At 31.8% G+C, this 22,423-nt stretch overlaps 1 protein-coding gene across 3 annotated transcripts in view; it reads right to left on the reverse strand.

Annotated features, from left to right (window-relative positions):
• The window catches only part of LOC125057267 (zinc finger protein rotund-like), a 113,068-nt gene that overhangs the window by 83,782 nt on the left and 6,863 nt on the right, over positions 1 to 22,423 (reverse strand). The gene's annotated exons all lie outside the window — the stretch shown is intronic.

Below are 22,423 nucleotides of genomic sequence, written 5' to 3' on the forward strand. Positions count from 1 at the left end.
TGACGGCACACATTTTTTGATTAAGTTTTTGATTTTTTAGGAATAGTTTGTGGACAAAAACATGGGGAAAATGTTAAAACTTATTTTACTTAAAACTTATTAGATTCGCTAAAACCAAATATATGAAGAGAAAAGTCTAATAAGGAACTGTCAAATCAATACTAATGAGAATGAGAGGCTTATTAGTATTATATACTAATACAATACATTATATATTAATAATATAGTAGTGTAAGTTTTATGTTTTAACAGTTGAAGGGAGTGTTTTTGTATATATTAACCTTTTATTTTTTAACTGTTTCTCATATTTTTTACATAGAGTTACCTCATCCGGCGAGTCAGCAGTTCGTTCACCATTCTCATCATCAGACACTTCGAACCCGAATCCATTAGAAAACAACATATTTCTCGAATACAATGAATAACAGTCTGTAACATTTCTTCGTCTCTTTCCGAGTGTCGCCAAAAAGCTTTTGTATAATTGAGATGGTAATAAAAACGGTGTCCTAGCATTTTGGAAGCCATCTTTAAAAATATTTTGATTTCTAAACGGATTAAAGTCAAAATCTGGTAGGAATTCTTTCTTAATGTAGTCAGCAACAGGATTCAATGACAGTGTATTCTCAGAGTAATCTAAAGCTGTGTTCGCATTATCATTTGAATTTTCTACATCACTTGACTCGTTTTCGTCACTGAAAGCTTCGGCGTCCTTATCTTCATTAAAATCTTCAAATTCTCGCTTCATTGGGAAATTTTTCTTTACGTAAATATTAGATAGAGTCACAGACATTATTGGCACTCGCACTTATTCTAATATAATCTAGTCTATATTTAAAAACAAAATAGATATTTCTTCATTAAAGTTTAGGTAAGTATAGGAACTATCGTTGGATTAGGAGGTGGCTGGACCGTAACTGAAATCATTTTATTCATATTGAGGTTGTACAATCTTCACCCGTTTCGTAATTTCTTATAAGAAACGGTTTCTATTTGGTAATATTTATAGGTATCGGATAACGTATAACAAAGTTATTGATTGCATCGTTGTTGGAATAAAAACGAGTGATGGTCCGGCGTGAGCAGTGCAATATAACACTGCATCGTTTAAAAGTTGTAAGCAGTCATAATATCATGTAACCTTTAATTATAAACCTTTATAAAAATAAGCTCTGCAAGTTTTGATCACAGTCCATCATTTATAAAGAAAGAAGGATTTTTGTTACCTTTTAATACTTAAATCGAAGCAAGAGTTTTGGTTTTTAAGATTGATAAACTATATTTATAAGGGCCAAAACAAAACCAGATGGATAACTCAATAAAATTGTTACCTCAAGGTATTACAAAAAACTTAGTTCTATCACCATTCTATCTACAATTATTTTTACTATATAATATATATTATATAAATAATAACTGAAAACTGATATCGGGTAACTTTGCCTCATCTACAAAAAGTTCAAGTATTATGAATCAGCCCGGACATTGCCAAAAACTGATAAAGTTTCTTAAGAACTACAAAACTTTTCCAATTGTATAATTTTATATGATTTCCATATCTAAAATATTTCTTTGAAATAATTATTGAAAATTTTTGTATGAATCTACATAAATAAAAATGAATCGTTGCTAAAAAAATATGTTGCTAAGCGCAAAACTCGAAGACGGCTGAACCAATTCAAGTATTTTTTAATATGGAATATATTCAACACTGAGGAAGGTTTTTATGAAGAGGAAAATTAAAATTGGTTTTATTCCGGAAAAGCGAACAGTCTCTATGGCGTAGCATAGCAAAATGTTCCATATGTTGGTATGTACTAAAAAGGTAGGCTAAGTAAATCATATTAAGGCGATACGAAGTTCGCGGGATAATAAAACTAAATTAAGAATCTTTAAGCGACATTTAGAAGAAACTCAGATCCTAAAATAAAAACATCGATTGCCAGAAGTAGAGTAGGTCGTCTGCACTAAAATACCTTTATGCTGGGTGAAATAGATATTGCATTTCACTCATAAAAGCCGTTATTCAATTTATAATTTCAACGTAACATGAAATCTTAGTATTCTCTCTAGTATAATAGTCTCTAGTATGGCGTCTAAGCCATTAAACATTTTCTGAGAATTAAAATTAACCAGATATTTGTTTTTATTTGAGTTGTTTTTTTAAGGATTAACGATTTCTTAAGCCCTTCTGTATAGCTTTATATAAAAATAGGCTCAAACTATTGGAATTTGCTAAATGCTTCCTTAAATGAGTTGTTAACAAATTAAATTACGAAAGCAAGAGGCTCAGTACTAGGATATACTATTAATGGATAAATTTTAACAATAGCACTTTTTATAGTACATTAACAGTTTAAATAAAAAAAAATTCTTTGTTAAATAGATAGCAACATAGCTTAGTGCTTACAGTTTTAATAAGCAAAGTAGGGGTTTTCTTATAAGACTAATATATATTTTTATAGGTATTAAAATCTAACATGTAACAGTACTATAACGAAAAAGAAAATTTTCCTGTATAATAACTAAACGGTTTTAAAATCACGTGTGTGACTGTAATCATGAAAAGCAATGGTCTACGATTTCATGAATATTCGAAAAAATTAGATTACGTGTTATCTTTTTATTCATAAATGGTTTTTAATAAACGTTTATAATTTTTTAACTTGATATATCCGTATATAATTTACGACTAATCTATGAATGATTCATGTGAGTTTAACACACACTTATTAACGATCTACAGAGACAAAACGCGCACATCTAAACACTCATTAATGCACACATTTACATCACTGCCACGTGCCTATTAACGCCAACGATGCAATCAAATTGTCGACAATCGACATTAGTCCATCACTAATTTGGCGCGTAAACTAAAACGCTTTTTGACACTTTTGAATTTGAAACGCGCTCCGAAATACAGGTGAAGAGTGTTTTTAATTCGAGTAGATTATTCTTATTAGATAGTGTTTTAAATTTATTTTGTGAAGAAATTGAATTTTTAAGAACGAGATGTCTTTACCGCGAGGTATTCGCTATGAAACTCTTCCCGAGAGGTTGGTGCAAGGAAAAGCATTTCCACAACACATGGAAAGTTTTCTTAGACGCGGCAGTGTGTTAACGTCATACATGTATGCATCGTGATTGCACTTATGTGTGAGCGTTTGCACCTGTGTGCGTATTTTATGACTCTGAGTGCATCCCTTTCGAACTGCATGCAATTTATATGTGTGTGTTTTATTTTTTTTTCTAAACGGCTCGGCTTCGTGTATGCGAGCGAAATTTTCTTGTAGTGGTGCTCTGTTTTTTGCACTGCGCCACGGTATTTTCGCCTTTATCCTTTGCTTAATAAAGGTAATTTTTACTTGTTGTTTTTAAATGTATTTTTCAGTTTTATATCGGCGATATGAGAATCGCGGATGGAAAGAAAATGTAAGGGGAATAAAAAAATGCATGCATCGTACGTTTTCAGGTAGACACATTTTTCTTTAACCCATTTATAGATAGATGTTTTATGTGTGTGTATCTAGGAAGGAGGGGGGTGGAAAGGGTTGAGGGGGACATATAAAAATGATAACGCATCGCAAGACGGCTGCTTTTATGGTTTTTCTTTATTTTTAAAGGTTTTTTATTAAACCGAGGAACGTTGAGAAATATTATTTGATGTCTGTGCTTGTCTATTCGTTATAGAAGATATATTTATACATTGTGGACTTCTAAGTTCTTGTAAGCAACGTTATGAAGACGTAAATTTTCAATTGTTTTTAAATTTATTTGATCGCCACTTTTTATTATCATCTTTGAATGTAAATTTAATTACTGTAGTTACATTTTACATAGTATAGTAATCGTGTGGGACATTGGACTTTAGATAAGCTAATTTTATATTACAGATGAAATTTCTAATATAATATATTATTGTATGTAATTATTGTTTTATAAGTGAATATTGTGTCAAGTATTGTATCTACGTGTTCTATTAATATTTTATCATATTCATAATTCGTTCTTTGCTCGAAAAATTTACCTATAATAATCTTAGCACTACTAACTTTTTAGTTAAAATTTTTCTAACCACTCCTGAAAATATTTATTGCGAAGCTAGTGTCTATATGGGTTATAAGAAAAGTGTTAAATTGACAAATATATGCATATCAGCTATTGTTCTGCCAAGACGCTGTTCGACCTAGAAAAATATAATAAACTATGTGATGTTGGCGTGATGCATGCACTATCTTTCTAGACTTTGCACGGATTGATTTTTTTATGATGAAACATCATTCAAACGACTCAAATTTGGCTTGGTGGGAAAGATTGCCACTTAATTAATTCTTTGATATAATGATGTTACTCTGAAATCATTATACAATATCTATATATTTCTAGCTTGGTGCTTTGTTCCTTGTATCAAGAAGTGGCTGGTTGCAAGTGTCTTAAATGTGATTTAAATAATTCCGAACTATGCAAAGTTCCATACGTTAGACAATAATTAATTATAAAACATATTCAATCAATAATTTAACCGACTTCAAAATATCGAAGGAGGTTATCAATTTGACCTGATTTTATTTCATAGCGTACTTCCAAGCTGGTACATTAATCCCCCAATCGAACTATACAGCGTGTTCAACCTATTGAGTCACCGTGACCGCTATACTATTGTCACAATATCATAGTTAAATACAAAAACATACTATATTAATTAAAAACGACAAGCTTTATACGAAAATACATCATTATATTCACATATCAAAGAGATGTTTTACCTTAAAATATCTTTTGAATATAAAATTTGTGAACGAAACTGAAGAAAAACTTGAGATACGGAGGTAAGATATAAAAATACAGTAAAAAATATATAAAGCAACAAAAATATATTATTCTCAAGACGAGCTCGCACACAGGTGGAGGCTGCATTTGTGTGCATCTGTTCGTAGAGAAATGAATGGAGTCGAATAGTATTATAGAATTTATATTTTAAACTATCGAGTCGGTATAAACGTATAAAAAAAATATGTTTTTATGGTGTTATAACTTGAATAAGTATTGAACTATAATAAAACATTTGAATTAGTTTAATACAATTCCTGTAACCACTAAAACCAGACATCAGACCGCATTTAAAGAAATAACTATATATATTAACTTAAAAAAAAAATTGGCTACCGGCTCCATAGTTTTCTGATATGGAATATTCGTAGAGCGCATCAGACGTATGGTGTATGTGTGCCGTGCACCTTCTCGTATGAAGTATTGACGTTGATATTAGAAATGAGCACTAGACTGGATGAGCCAAAATTATTATTATTAAAGGCCAAATTCATACAACACGAATGAGTATTTTCTATCTTATAAGAGTATTTTCTATCTTACAAGAGTATTTTCTATCTTACAAGAGTATTTTCTATCTTACAAGAGTATTGTCTACATATGTTTTGTTCAGACAATTTTTTGAGTCTGTTTTGTGATCTGTCAAACTATATCTTATGTCCTATAAACTGTTGAGTTACGGAGGTAGTTAAGAAAGGTATTTATACATTATGTAACTTATATAAAACGTTTTTATTGAAACAAATTTTTATATACAATAGAATGTGTTCGTATCAACAAGTTGAGTAAAAACATTTTATTGATTTCTTACTAAGGTTTTGTATTGTAGTGAATCAAAAATCATATTAAAGTAATTTAAGGTTGTCTTGTTTTGCAATATCTGTGTTACACACACATATATAGCTTGCACATACATCGTGCAACTCATATCGCACTTACTACATTTTCGTTCTAGAACGACATAAACACTACTGGGCAAATTAAGTTTCCTATTTCATAATTTTTTTTGTGTGTGTTTCATAATGTGTCATCTAAAAAACCACTAGCCCTACATGTTTAGGTCTGGGCCTCAGATATCTTTATATTTTTTATGCCTGATACACGCCGTCTTGTTCACACACTTTTTAAATCTAAGCCAAGCCGCTTTCCTCACGATGTCTAGACAGAAAGTCCATTAGTCCACAGCCGGGGCTTGAACCTACGACCTCAGGTATGAGAGTCACATGCTGGAGATACTAGGCCAACACTGTACAGTTTCTTCTACAGGCACTAATAAATTATTTCTAAGAACAAAAAATATAGTGTCTATAATAAGGAACTTATGGACCTTACTATCACCTATCAACACCTTTTAATTTTCGTTAAAACTACAGTATAATCGAAAAACCTAAGTCTTTTTTTTATAGAATAGGGGGCAAAGGGACAGGAGGCTCACCTGATGTTAAGTGATACCGCCGCCCTCAGACACTTTCAAAGCCAGAGGGCTAGCGAGTGGAATGCCGGTTTTTTATTAATTGGTACGCTCTTTTCTTGAAGGGCCCTAAGTCGAATTGGTTCGAAAATATGCCAGTGGGCAGCTGATTCCACTTAGTGGTGGTGCGCAGCAAAATCTGCCTTAAAAACGCTCAGTTGTGGAACGACGGACGTCGAGGTGATCGGGTGGAATTTCATTTTAGGTCTCGACGTCTGATGTCGAAACTCAGCTGCAGGTATTAATCTGAATAACTCCCCTGAACATTCCCTATAGTACATGCGATAGAAGATGCAAAGAGAGTCCACATCACTACGCGACACCAAAGGATCAAGCCGCTCGAAAAGAGTTTGGTCGTCAACGAATCGGTCTTAGTTGAATACGGTCAATTTAAATTTAAAAATGAAGAACAAAACATATACTAATTAAGGCCTATTCATTTATGAATATGTCTGTCAAATATTTATAATGTGTAGACTAGATGTATGTATCCCAAAAATATTTATATAACAAAAATAAATTCGTTTACATTTCTTTGACGCCGAGTGTATCCATAGAGCCTCGTACGGTCAGAAAATATAAAATATTCTATGAATTTATTTCAAAGGATTTCAAACAGCTGAAAATATCGTACCAATCTCACGTAGGTACATTTCGATTTTTTGCTCTCCTTACTTCTTGCTTCCAATTATGTGTTTGTGCATTTTTTTCGGAATAAATATATATATGTATATTGTATAATATATATTGGATACTATATTTTTATATGAATAATTAAGTATACAACATAATATATTTTATAGGTATTAATTCTTCATTATATATATATAGGCTAATATATAAGAAGCACTGTCTCTATAAATTTTTTTTTATTAACACTACGTTGTAGTAATACAGAAAACAGAACAAAAAAAAAAAAAAAAACAAGGCAACTGGCGGTCTTAATGGTTTCGACCTATATCTTCCAAGCAACTACATGTGAGAGCAAGAAGTGCATGACATAAAGTTACTTAGAAAAAACTGCAAAGCAATTTAAACATGTAAACAGTCGAAGGGACAATAATAAAAAATAGAAATAAGTATGTTAAAAAAAGGTTTAGCTTTATGCCTTGCGTTGCTATGCGTTTAAGTTTTCCGGGATCTAATACTACGCGAATAAAAAAACTAAAAAAAACTTTTGTTTTCTGTAAATTCTTAAGATTATTCCTAAATATTGCTTTTCCGCATCATAATCATGATATGACTGTTGATAAACATCATGTACTTAGAGTCAGAAAAAACGCTTTAAGAAAGCGTATATAGCCTTTGAAATATACAAATATATACCTTTTTTAAACTATAAATAAATAATTATAACCACGAAGACAATAAATATTTTAATACCTTTTCTTCAGACCGTCCGCGCCATTTTTCTTGCTATAACTTATAGTTTCGGATAATGCATTAGAGAACTTCTTTATGGAATAGAAAATTCTCATATCTATGTATGTACGGTATTTTACGTGTAATGTGCTATACCTAATGTATAACGTTGAAATATGTATATTCTCGTTAAAACAGTAAGTAGCTAAAGTATGGCTTTTCTTGTGGGTTTCCACAAGAGGGGTGGGGGGGGGTCTTGCAGTTTGAAAATTTAAGTAGGGAAAGGATATTTGGACTGATTTAGTTTTTGAATATAATGAGGTTACATTATATCAAAAACTAAATCTTCGTTTCGCCGTAAATATTTTTCTTACATAGGCTACTTTTTTAGTATCTAGCGCGGTATCACGCGGAGGTTTGCCTCCTATTACATAAGAAAAGGAACATTTAGCTATGTTACCCTATAGAGACTGTTCGCTTTTCCGGAATAAAAACCTAAGTATTAAATAAAACATTTTTTAATGCTTTCTCTTTTAATTTTTTTCTCATAGTTCAAGGAATAAATTTAAAAAAAAACTCGAAGTAGTCCAGCCGTGTTTGAGTTTTGTGCTTAGCAACATATTTTGCGATTCATTCTTGTTTATAGCAAGAAAAATCTGTAGTGGAATTTAAATATATTATTGACTTACAATTACAGCTATTACTACAAAAGCTTTGGGTATCCCTATTTTATGTCTAGGTATATTACCTAAACCTCAAATAAGCTCTCATGTAATTTAATTAGTACACATCCTTCCGCGCAAAATATCAAAACGCACCCATATCAAAAACCAATTTCATTCAATATGAAACCGACAAATCGTATCTAAATTGGAACAGGGCGTAATATCAGACTCCCATCAACTTTAATCTTAAAACAAAATTCTAAGAACCACTCCATTAGGCTCCATTCAATTTGGCCAACAAAAAATCCGCTGTTTTATAATAACCACTGTATTACGCCGAACAATCATCATTAGCCTCCCAAAACAATATAATAAAAATCATTAAAAGTATACACTGTAAAAAAACGGAAGCTCGGATGCGGAACGAATTTCTGTATTAGTTGATAGTGTTTTGTTTTTCTTCACTGTCTCTAGTGTGGCTTATGCCAGCTTAAAATGTTTTAGATAAATTATTTCATTTGATTTCTTGCACCCTTGACTATTTATAATAATTATATCAACGGCACCGTTTGAATTAATATTTAAAAAAATATTTAAAAAAAAAGTGTGTGTGTCAGCTACGACGCACGATTGGAGTTTACTCCTTACGAACGATAATTATGATATATATCGTATATAATATATCGAATAGAAAAAAAGGGTAAATGAACGCATCTGTTAAAATGATAAGAGAAAGTTACATATATCTGTAATTATTCGGATTATTTATATTACTTCAACATACTTTACATAAAGTATGTTACAAAACAATATAATTTAGTTTTAATTTCACTGACCATTACTATTGACAAAACTCTATGGTACGCTAGACAATCTACTTTTATTTTTTACACCTGTCAACACTGACAATGTTGTAACGTGGCTGTCAAAACGTGAATTCAAAATAGAAAAGTCTATGTAATGTATTCCATCTCATTCTTTTACACGTTCAATCCTACAGATATATATGTTTGTCTCTTTCTACATAACGCCTCAACTTTTCTTTTTACACTTGATTTTACTCATTAAATTTCCGTACCGGGCCTTATAACTCAAATCGTTTCTTAAGGAGTAAACTCCAAAAAACAAAATACCCCTAATTGTACACCTTCGTTTATTGGATTTTCAATGGGTTAAAACCTAGTCTATTGCACTAATCCAACTAAAACATTGATCAGTCTCTTGTCATCATTGCAAAGACAATTTGTCAGAAGAGACGAACAAACCTAGTTTAAAGACTGGTTATGTTATAGGCCATAGCATACTTTAAAAATTCGGGTCTATAATGATAACGTTACAATTAGTGTTACATTAATTACTTATCAAAATAAAGCCTTTTTAAAGTCTGTTCAAATAATAAAGAGAACAATGTATTTTCTATTGTATTGGATCTTAAAAATATAATTTACGACTCATAATATTTTACATATGCATTGTCAATAACTGAGGAATTTATGAGTTGTGTCCAATTTTTGTTTGCTGAGAAAATGTTTGATTATTAAAAGATTTTTATATTTGTAATAACTGTGTGTGACCACACTGACTGATTCCGGGATTTTTTGTACTGAAGATAAATTGTATTATAGACTATAAATTAAGATAAATTTCAATATATTTAGAGTTGAAACAAGTTGGCTTTATCGTCCAAGTCAAGTTTTTTATATTATACTTCGTTTCGCCTTAAATTTTTTTTACTTAGCCTATCTTTTTCGTGGCTACATGCCAAACATGTGGAATATAGAGAATGTTCGTAAAGTAAAACCAAATGTTAAACGACTCAAATACAAGAATATTTCCTCTAACTTCGATTTTGTTCTCTTTGGAGAAGAGAGTTGGGCTGTGGGGTTCAAGTCTACAGGCGCTAATTAAAGATTTAAGTTGGTGCCATAACGCACCAACGAATAAGTATCGCAGTACAGCCCTGCGATTCTGTAACTCACTTTTCGAACTCACACAGCGGTTTTCGCATCGGCGGTCGCTCTCAAATCAGTCGTGAAGCAGTCATTTTATGATTTGGCATTCTGAAAAGGTGGGGGGTTGTAGTTTATTGTTTATTAACAGAGTTACAGAATCGCAGGGCTGTGAGGAAATGCTGCTAGCGTTAAAGGTATATATACATATATGAAAATTTATTAATTAAATTATTGATTTTTATTTTTATTAAATTTATTTTACCAGTTACCAACAGAATCCGATTACAAAAAGTACCGTTTTGTATCTATTAATTAGAGATAGATATCTTTGGAAAAGCCGATGAAGAAACCTGTGACCTTACCCACTAAATAAGTGCATTTAAAGTCAGTAACAACTTTAAAACATATGGAAGGAAATGATATGCTATATGTTAATATGTGTATGTAATCAAGGACCGCATACCAACTGTTTCCCATACATAAAAGTATCGAGATTTAAATTTATTTTTCTTTAAACAAATAAACCCGTCAACATTCCATAACACAATAGAATATCGAAGTAATGTTAACCCAACACACGTCGGTTTTATTATCAGTAGGCGTTGACCCATAAAATACACTGTCTGGGTGACCCTTTATGGTCTCATCTCATTTGAAATTTGTTACAATATGAAGTCTTTGCATACTACTCTATAATTTTAAAATATACAAAATATATTTGTATTCTTAAAATATGATAGAATTTAGGAGAACTGTAACTAAAATACTTTTTGACAATTAAAATTGAAGAGTATTTGTATGTTAGACGCGTCAATTTGAAGAATTTGTGGTTCAAATTTAATGTGTTAGATAGCCGATATATTGATGAAAGTCTTATGATATCATGCTAAGATTGAGTGAACACAGGTCAACTGCGGGACACAGCTAGTATAACAACAATTTAACCCATTTTATCTTTATTCATAAAAAATAATACAGTTTCAACCAAAGTATTCATCTGTCTTTTTTCGTCAGAGTGTAAACACGATTTGATAGAAAGAGACAAAAGTGTACTTTACGTTGAGTGCAATTACACTGATTTAGTTTTCATGAATATTAGGTTAGTCTATACAATTATAACTAGATTTTAATTTTTTGAAGTCTTGCATCGTAATGGCGACTTTATTGCTAATTTATGAGGTGTAATTTACTATGTACAAAAAAAATTAAGTCATGATACATTTTGCTTTGATGGTTTGGGGCGTTTCTTAAGGCAGTGAAACCAGCTGTCCACTGAAGTATTTCCGAATCAATTCGCTTTAGGGTCCTTAAAGAAAAGAGTGTACCAATTCACAAATGTCGGGCAACGCACACGCGAGAACTAATTGAGCATTAAATTTTGTTAATTTTCTTCATTCAGTTAATTCTCCAATAGAGACAATATAACCACTCTCAGTACGGCTGTAATGACCTCATTTCTGTCAAAACACCCAAAAACCTTGCTTTAAAATTAAACCCACCAAAGTATTATAATTAATGGCGCTAGTGGGGAAATAAATAAATACCGTAATTAAAATCGTGTATATTTCTAATACTGGAAAACGCCATCTTGCCGAAATTTTAGGAAACTACTGCAGTCTAGATAAACGAAACTTAACGTGAGCTTTTGGCACAATATCTTCGTATATATGTCCTTTGGTTCAAATTAAAATTTAGTTATATATATTATGTGTCATATTGGTTATTTTTTTTGGGAAATTGATTTAATACTGTTAACTTTACACTTATATACTACGTACCTATAAGTTACTATGTAAAGTGTTTAATATGTATTGTGTAATTCGTCTTTATGTCAATAGAATTAATCTAGAGCAATGATTATGTTTAAACGTGTATAAACAACACAAAAAGCAATTGAATACAAAAAGTCGTTTATAGCCAGAAATATACGCATATGATTTCTAAATAACATTATGTGCAAACGTTTATCATAATTTATGAGGCACGCGATACCCAAACACGCATAATCAACAGGTGTCTATCCGTGCTTAACGACAATCCATCCAAATAATTCACTATACCTTGGTCACATCTTCGAACGTAACGTATCCATCACACTCCACTAAAATAGTTCGAAATTCAAACACAAAACGCACATTCCATTTTCCCACCGAAACTAAAACAACATAACCTTCGAGAAAACATTTGAACCGAAAGAACGTATGGTTCTATCAAAAATTTAACTCCTTCAGTCTTGATACAACCCGTTTCGCAGGGAAATTAAGTCGATACGTAATTAAAAGTGGCACAACGCACACACAGACAGGATCGACATAAAAATGCTGGAGAGGAAAAAAAAGTATAGGTTTAAAATTTGCCCGGTATAAATTTGTGTTTTTTTCCTTTACCTACTTATGTATAGCGTCATGCGCAGTAAAGGGTTGGATATAAGCCGGCGGATTTGAATGGGTCCCGTTTCGGTGATAACCCTTAGTTGGGAGGACTTTTTAATTGTCTAGGGTTGTATCTTGAAGAGAGTATTTTTTTCGCCACTATGCAAAGCGATGTGGTGGAGTTCGAACGTGGATTCTGTTATAAAATTGAGTGAATGACCTAAGACTGGGTTATAAATTACTCTGGCTGCTGATCGGCTTTGAATTTTTAGGACAAAGGATTAGCTATAACCCACAAAATAAATTAAACAATTTCCTTGAAATTATGATAAACCTATTCGTATACATTTATAGTAACTCAAATTTAAGATAAAATATTAAATTTTTATGGCAACAATGATTAAGTATACATGATTTCTTAATGTATTTCATACAGAAGAGACCAAATACTTATTGTTTCATATAAGAATTTTAACTTATATTTAATATAGCCCTGGCTATAATATAATATAATAATAAATATTAAGATTATAAAAAATATTAATATTAATAACAGTAATTATTTTATTTGTATTAAATTCCCAATAAAAAAATAAGTACCTATATATTTCATAAGGCAAATAATAAATGTCCAGTCCCTTTTTGTCTGATACGATTTCACTACATTTAGTAATGTACCGCCATCTAGTAGATTACTGCGGAAGCTGTTTTTCAGCCATTTTTTCAGCGGTACAGATGTGTAAGGACAAAAAACTGTGAGGGCGCAAATTCTTATTAAGTTTTTCGAGAATGTTTCTGCATTTTCCTGGCGCTTTCTTTCACGTTACTAGAATATTTGTGTACCTTGAAAATGGGTACGCGTTCGATTATATATGTCAACGTAAAATTGTAAAAACCGTTAGATTGTAATCTATCTCGCGAGATTATAAACTGTCGAAAGATTGTGAACCTCAGCTTACTGTTTACAATTTAACGTATTATTATTCGGTAGATTGTACTACACTAACTTAGTTATCATTCAAACTTCTTTGGTCAATTACAGATTAATTTTACTTCCCAATAATTTCATATAACTACCGAATAATAATACGTTAAATTGTAAGCAGTTCGTTGAGGTTCACAATCTTTCGACAGTTTATAATCTCGCGTGATAGATTACAATCTAACGGTGTTTACAATTTTACGGTGACATATATACTGAATTATAAACTTAATAGAATTATTTTTTTAAATTTAGAACATGTTCACTAAAATGTAGAAGCTAGTTTCGTAACTGCTCCTGATATTAATCGCCCCAGATGCTGGGCGGGCGGCGAATGTCAAACAAAAAACGCAATTTTTCATGATTTCCGCCCGTCACTGTCACCCTCGCTTTACGAGAAACTGCAATATCTTAAATCTTAACCTATATTCAGCAGTTGTAGGGGCTTGGGGCTTTCGCAAGGAAAGATTGTTGCTGTAATGTCTAACTTAATAGCAAATTTTATATCGTTAATTGTATTTTTTACAAATCTACCCTCATCGCCAAATTACGTTCGTTTAATAGATATTTATTTAATGCACAGTAAGATGTGTGTGTGTCACTTTTGCATTATGTAGTTCTTGTATTGAAAATGAGTATGTGAAATTGTTTTGCAATTTTGTATACACTAAATTGTATTATAAATTATATAGCAGATGGCCTAATGTAAGTTTGGCTTAGAAGCTTAAGCTTGGGATCCTGACGTCGCAGGTTTGATCCCCGGCTGTGCACCAATGGACTCTCTCTATGTGCGCATTTAACACTCACTACGATGAAAGAAAACATCGTGAGGAAATAGGCATGCCTTAGATACAAAAGTTGACGGTGTGTGTCAGGCACACACCGCACCGTGTGTGTGCTTCTTAGAAAAAACAAATAATCACGAAACAGATACAGAAATCCCAGCCCTAGAAGGTTGTAACACCACTGTATTTTTTTTGACACCAAAATGTCATTGTTCGGGTGTTTTGTGTGATGGTGTGTGAGTGTATGTACGTGAAGGTGTATAGGTGTGCTAATTATGCCGGTATTAGCGCAATGGATTTTAATAGTAATTCTACTGAACCATTTGTTATTTGTCACGTTTCTGTAAACAGATATTGACTCAATTATCTATCTATCAGATATCTATATATCAGAAAAGCGTGTCAGCTAATTAGCTTCCGTAAGTGGTTTTGCTTCCTCAATACACGTTATAATATAAAATTGGGATTAGCCCAAATGTATTTCCTAAATACTATAGAATAATTTATTTTCCACACAAATATATATATATATATATATATAATTATATAATTACTAAATATTATTATTTTTACTATGCAGGCTAAGAATAATGTAATATATATATATATATATATATATATATATTACATTATTCTTAGCCTGCATAGTAAAAATAATAATATTTAGTAATTATATAATTATATATATATATATATATATATTACATTATTCTTAGCCTGCATAGTAAAAATAATAATATTTAGTAATTCAAAATGGATAAATATTACTACTACACTGCATACAGGTTTTAGTTATAGTGAATTAGTTTAGTTGTCACACTTTACATATCTATAATATAATATTATAAAGAGGAAACGTTTGATTTTTTGTATGTTTGTAATGAATAGGCTCCGAAACTACAGGACCGATTTCAAAAATTCTTTCACCGTTGGCAAGCTACACTATTCCCGAGTGATATAGGTTATGTTTCATTTTCAAAAAAATTAGGGATGCTTACTAAAACTTGAATAATCTAACCCAAGGTGTAAAAAAAAAACTTCCTTCAATCGTGTGCGCTATTATATTGAGTAGTGATAAAACTATTAATGCTAGGTACAACAAAATTATGTACTACAATTTTTCAAGAAACATCACTATCTATAAAAAATGTCGGGACAGCATGTCTCTATCTTTTATAGTTACGTCACAATAAGCGTCCTTTTATTAATTTTTTTTTAAAGAAAAAACTTTTTTTTATTAAAATACCACCGCTAGAAAAGGCTCTTTATTCGTACCTAGGTATTGATCCTTATCAAAATAATTACCAACGTTTCACATAAGCTACAATTTAATAACCACCAAAAAAGCATGGTGGATTGGTGTTCTCCTGCCTTTTCTCTTGAATAGTTTACTACTATGTAATATAACAAAAATCTTAGCCACAGCCACGCTTGGCCGAGTCTACTAGTTCACGATAAATTTAAGACCGTATTTGTTTGTAATATCCCTTTAAATACATTCAGAGTACTATTAAATTTAGGTTGATATCAACATGAAACTAATCCACAACCAAAAATTGAGGTCTCTGTTTACACTAAGCAAAAGGAAAGGGACAAGTATAACATTCATTTCGTTTATTAAGTCGTTTTTATTTGAGCGGCCTTTGTAATAAATAAAAGTATGGATTATTTATACGCCGCTATAAAGCTTGCGTCCAATAAATAACTATATTGATGTTAAACGCAATTGAAATACAGTCAACGCGTGCCACATTTTCCATTAGATTCTTACCATTCATAATATATTATTCAATTATACCTTGGTATTTAATATTTAATTCTTATATTATTTTTATTTTTATTCGTAAATCGTCAAGTTTTAGGATTTGATCAATGCTAATAAGTTTGTTTCTGCGTTGTTTGATAAAACTCAAATATAAATTTCCAAATATTCGCAACTGAAAACAGCTTTAATTTTAAGAGCGTGCTAATACATAAAAGGCTGGCAACGCACTTGCGAGTCCCTGGCAATGTGAGTGTCTATAGGCGGCGGTGTTACCTACGTCAGATAAGCCTCCTACCGGTTTCCCCCTTTTACAAAAAAATCTATAGCCATTAAAACATGTAAACCAAGCTATTTTGAAAGTCATATAAAACTTGAAATATTTGTAATACCAGTCTTAGTATTAATTAACCAGATTACCAATTACATATATGTATACATATACATTATAACCCAAATACTTAGACCTATTATGTCCTACACAAACAACTATTAATAACATTACCATATTATAATATGTTCTTTTACGGTATTTATAATAATAATCATATAAATATGAATAATTTCCCCATTTTTGGACATTATAGAAATTCTAGGATAATTTAAGGCTTTTAGATTTAATCTACGTATATTTCAATATTTGTAATATTTATTACTGAAATGGCTATAGCAAGGCTGTGTCTGAGAAATTTCACGCATTTTATATGTTAATATAGAAGCCTGGCGTCGTTATGTTTAAATCACCAATACTGTGTTAGATCTAATTATAAGATTAAGTATTAAAATATGATAAAGTGGAAATGGGCAGGCCACATGATCAGGGGAAAGGACAAATGGAGTAAAATAATCACACAATGGTACCCAAGAGATGGAAAGAGAAAGAGAGGTAGACCACCAAAAAGGTGGGACGACGACATTATGGCCATAGAAAGGCCAGAATGGAGAAGATTGGAGGAGGCCTTTGCCACCTGGCAAACGGACACGCAAAAGTGGAACAAAAGAACAATCTACGAAAAATAAAGAAAAAAATACTGTCATGTCCGAAAGAGGCTATAATAATAATAATTAAAATATGATAAAGCCAATATGATTTTTAATGTAAAACTTAAAATTAAGCATCGACTCTGAATATAAATTTGCCTATTATTACATATGGCTACTCGTAAATCTGTCAGCGTACGTACGTAATTTTTATACATATCATATGCAACCATCGAAATTATCTCTAAAATTTTAGCTATCACGTTTATATTTAACTATTATAAATATAAAGACTGCCTATGTATAAATCAGTTCGTTAATAAAAATTTAAAAGTATCCTCGTTGTACTGCGACACTTATTCGTTGAGCGAGGAAAGCACCAGCTCTGGGGTCACCGGTACTATCTACCAATTGCCAACTTAAATCTTTAATTAGCGCCTCTGCACTTGAACCCCACGTCCTAAGAGTCTCTACTCCAAATAAACACCCTTTTTAAAATATCCAATATCAATTGAAATTTAAAAACGAAATAAATTCAGTTTCAAGTGACAGATAATGACGTTATCACCATTCGTTAACTCGAACACTCCGTAAAAGGAGTTTATTTAGCGCAGGTCGGTATTTCCGGTCGGCACGTGTCCATATTGCGAGCGTGAATTACATAATGCATATAAGTTACAACGATATAACTTGTGATATGTCTGGTTATTTATGAAATATGTTAGTCGAGATTAAGGCAGCGTTAATCAAAATTAAATTTAGTTGAGAGAGCTGTAATAACATTTTTCTTATAATTTAGACGTATCTGACAATAGTCCGGTCAATCTAGATCAAAAAATGAGAGTGAAGTAGGTACATAGAATTACAACAAGCTGAAAATCAGTAAAATTCTTCAAAACATAATTGTAAATAATATTTAAAAGTTCCCCATCATTCCCGTGTATGGTTTTTTTTTATTCAATGGCAAAGGTCAAAAAAATGAGTTCGCGATTTTCAGCAAAACGGTAAGTTTTATCATAAAAGTACAAAAATTGTAGATCATAAAATTATCTATTAAAAATATACTTTTTTACCTACAAGCCACCGTTTCTGAGATATAACGATTAAAAAAGTTATAAAAGTTGTTAACGTCATAATATGCATGACTACGCCACGTATATAAACAATCAATCAATCTATTGTATCTGACAATACAATGCACTTAACGAAGTTATAACGATACCAGTTGGAACACGGGCCTACGTGTTGATTATTATAAGCCCCATGGTAATCAATGAGTGCTCAAGTGCCCACAACGACGGCCTACAGTGGGTTGTTCCTAAATCTTCATAAGTTCAAAGGCAGAAATAAAAATTTGAATTATTCTATCTTTGATACCCAGGTGACGTCATCAATAGGTTCCTTAGTTTCGATAGTTTGCTGAACTATCAAATGTATACGTACGAAAACTCAAAATCTGCTTCGAATACTAGGTATATCAAAATTGTGTGTGTATAGAAGTTTTAATGTAAAGGTGAAAACTTATACTTAAGTAAATTAATGCAAATGGGGCATGGGGAAATATAAATTCGCCTATTTCAGTGTTATCTTTAACCAAAACAAATATTTGCGGGAACTAATCTCAGGAATTGTGGAAAGAATCCTTTCTGATCGAAACAATATTTGTTTTGTAGACTAGAGATCTGGAGATTTATAAAATCAAATAGGCACACAAATATGGCTGCACATTGTACTTTATATACTTGAAAGCGCATTTATCTATTTATCGTATAGACAATTATATTCTTCACTCCCTCAAACGATTCGTTTATCTTGATATATCGGGGACTCGGTGAATGTCATCCCTAAAATACTAACAGTATTTTTTTTGCGCGGTGTTAAAAATTCAAAATTCAAAAATCATTTAATCATTTTGGTAACACTTTGTACACTTATGACTTGTCTGTAAAGAAATACATATAAATGCTTCTAATTTTATATTTAGTGCCAGTTCTCAAATCAAGGGCGTAGAACGGAAGAGAAGAACTGGCAATAAACTCTCCGCCACTCTTTTTAATCGCCATGTTTTTTTTTACACAACGTTTGTAAGGAGCTGCAACCATTAAACCATGTTCCACATGACATCTTAAGTAATTAATAATAATAACATAAATTAAAAACAAAGAGTTGTCCTCTATCAGCAGGAGGCATGGTGAAATAGGAGCACGCACTTACATTCTCGTGGGAACAACACGCAAACACATAGTCGAAATAATTAACATCACCGCATACACGAATTGAAGTACGACCAGGCACCAAAAGTAGCATCCGTTCTCGAGTATGACGCATGGCCAGCCATCGGCCCCCTCGCCATATTTTAGGGAGAGAGACAACCCGACGCATGGACGCCGCCACAAGCAGTGACATTTAAGCGAGCATGACGATCCTTGAAATGTGGACTTGGCTACATAAGAAAATAATAATAATACTGAAATAATTGGATACCACATGGATCACGGTTTGTAAAGATACATCACCAATTCAATAATCTGTAAACCAATAGGTACTATGTGTTGTTTAACAAATGATGTTCAATGTTCATATAAAATTTATTTGAATTACCAAAATTTCGATATCTTAAGGCTATCAAATAACCATCTTCAAATAATAGGTTATGTCGCTACCATAATGATACACAGTTTTGACATTATTCATGGTTCTCTGGCCTCAGCTAAGAGTAGAATTAGGACACAGTACCAATAATATATTTTCTCGGTTCAAATAGTTTAGTTCTTTTATAGTTTGTATTTTTAATTTTATGGTTGTCACTGTTTATTGTATCTACTTGAATGCGCTGGTCGTATTCATTTATAACATATATGGACGACACCCATTTTTATATTTTTGTATGTATGTCAATTTATATCATGTGTTTGTCCTGATTTTGTGGTCTTAATACATAAAAAAAATAACAGGTATTCCAAAATAAAAGTATATGCCTGGCCAGCAACTATTACTACTTCGCCGGGAATCAAACTCCGCGTTACACACGCGTTTCAACTTCAATTCGAAGGCCTTCACGAATCAATAAACTCTCGAGAATAGCAAAGGCGTCTTTATTACTTTGTGTTAAGATAGATTTTTCAATTCACAACACTACCTTTCCGTATAGGTTCGCTTTGATGATTATGCTAAACCCATCGATTTATATTACAGGTAGCGATTTTATCTAACATTCATGATTTCTTTAATGGCATATTGTGATAGGTAAAGTTTAATATTTAATAATATATAGTGCTGTAAATTTAATAATAAGAATAATAGTTATTCATAAAAGTTAAACCAGCTTTATTGAACAGTCTAAAGCTTCCCAACCTTTCTTGGGCCATTCCCCACCTTAGCCTAACTAAAATTTTAATTAAAATAATTGAATTGTACAGTTAAGAAACTTAAATGATAGGTTAAGAAGAAATTACTAGGAAATGATTAACGAAACACAGTAAATTTTCAAAACATATAATTAAATACTGAGATTCATATTCCAAATAATTTTCAAATAAGTCCCCTTAAAAATCAAATTGCCCCCCTGTGGGGCGTGGGCCCACGTTGGGGAACACTGGTCTATAGTATAGTTAATCAACTGTCTCTGAAACTCAAAGGGACGAGTGAGTATCTCTTACTTTAATTACAGATTAAATGTCATAGTATTATTTAAACCAGTATTTCCAGTCAGGAGTTTAAAATGGAAAAAGAGTAAAAATCATAAACACAAAAAATCTAAAAATACTGTAACCGATTATGTTTTTAGAACTTTTTGCTCGAAAAAGTGATTGAAATTTTTGCGAAAATTAAAGTTTAATAGATTTTTGTTGAATGGCTTTGCTGATGCGTATTTAATCCGCAAAAAGCTCAAATGCACAATAAACTTAACGGTCTGTAGAATAAGTTTAGGCATTTTTTTATTCGAAATTAAGTTTATCTTACAGACGCTTTGACTGCGCTGCTACTATTAATTGGAGAAGGATCTTTTGAATGCTATTTGAACTTGTATGTAAAGTGTTACAAATGGTTTCTTGTCTTTTATCCCCAAAATCGAATTCGGAAATTCCAACCCAACATGCACCTGAAATACTAATTGGCAGCAGAAAGCGCGATATCCGTTTTATGTACAAATACGTCTCGTAGTAATTACGACTAGTGTAGAAACTGATCGTAATTGAGTAATATGGGTTGTTAGATAAAAATTTTGCTTTTAGCTAGTTGCCGTGTACACTTGCCGTACTCCCCATGTGTTGGAAGTTGATTAATGACGTCACCACTGAGATGTCGTTAGGGCGATCATTTCCTCAAGCTCCCATGTCTCTCTCATTTTCCCTCATTTCTTTATACGATTTTCCCGTTTGCTTAATCTTTAGCCAATGTTTTATCTATTCTAAATTCAAATATCTGAAATAAAATTTCAACTTACTGAAGCTTTGACTGCGCTGCTACTATTAATTGAAACACACTTTGTATGGTACATTCTTAACATACATGGAAAAAAATATTAATTTCAAACTATGCGCCAGTACATACATTGCGTTAACTGCTTTCTACAATTATTTAGATAAAAACTCTGGAACTATATTGACCTAGTAGCTCCTAATATCCTCGAAGAATCCTAATAAAGAAGATTCTAATCCTACAGTAGTATTTTTGAATCACAGGTGTGTTTGGATTTTTCTTTCTGTCAGGTACAGAATGGTGATCACCTTACCGTACCTTGCGTAGTTAGAAAAAAATATCAAGCAACAGATACAGAATTCTGAGGCAAAAACAGTGGGGTTTTTTGAAGAACTTAATGTGAAAATATTTAACAGAAATATCAGCCCTTACAACTTACTTACTTTTAAAAATACCTAAACAAATCTAAGTTATGCCATGCCGAGGTATTTACTTAATAATTTTATTATCTATACTTAATTATAAAGAAAGGTAAAGAGGGTTATTGCATTGGTAGTTTATGAACAGTGGAGCTACTGTGTAGTTCCCCTTGCATAAGAGGAATCTAGTTACTATAATAGTTGGGTGCAACACCACAAATTGCATTCGGAAGCCACAGAAGCTATTGGCTTTACGATCACCGGAATTGTGTCCATCAAATAATGATTAGCTTTTTTATAAATATACAAATATTATTTGGTACACTTTAGTTATTATTTTGATATCTCTATAAAGCGATTCGGATACTTAGAGGTTTAAGAATCATTGTTTGTTTTTTGGATATTACTTAGGTTAATGTA

The sequence above is a fragment of the Pieris napi genome, chromosome 16 (genome assembly GCF_905475465.1).
Source record: "Pieris napi chromosome 16, ilPieNapi1.2, whole genome shotgun sequence".
In the NCBI taxonomy this organism is placed as follows: Eukaryota; Metazoa; Arthropoda; class Insecta; order Lepidoptera; family Pieridae; genus Pieris; species Pieris napi.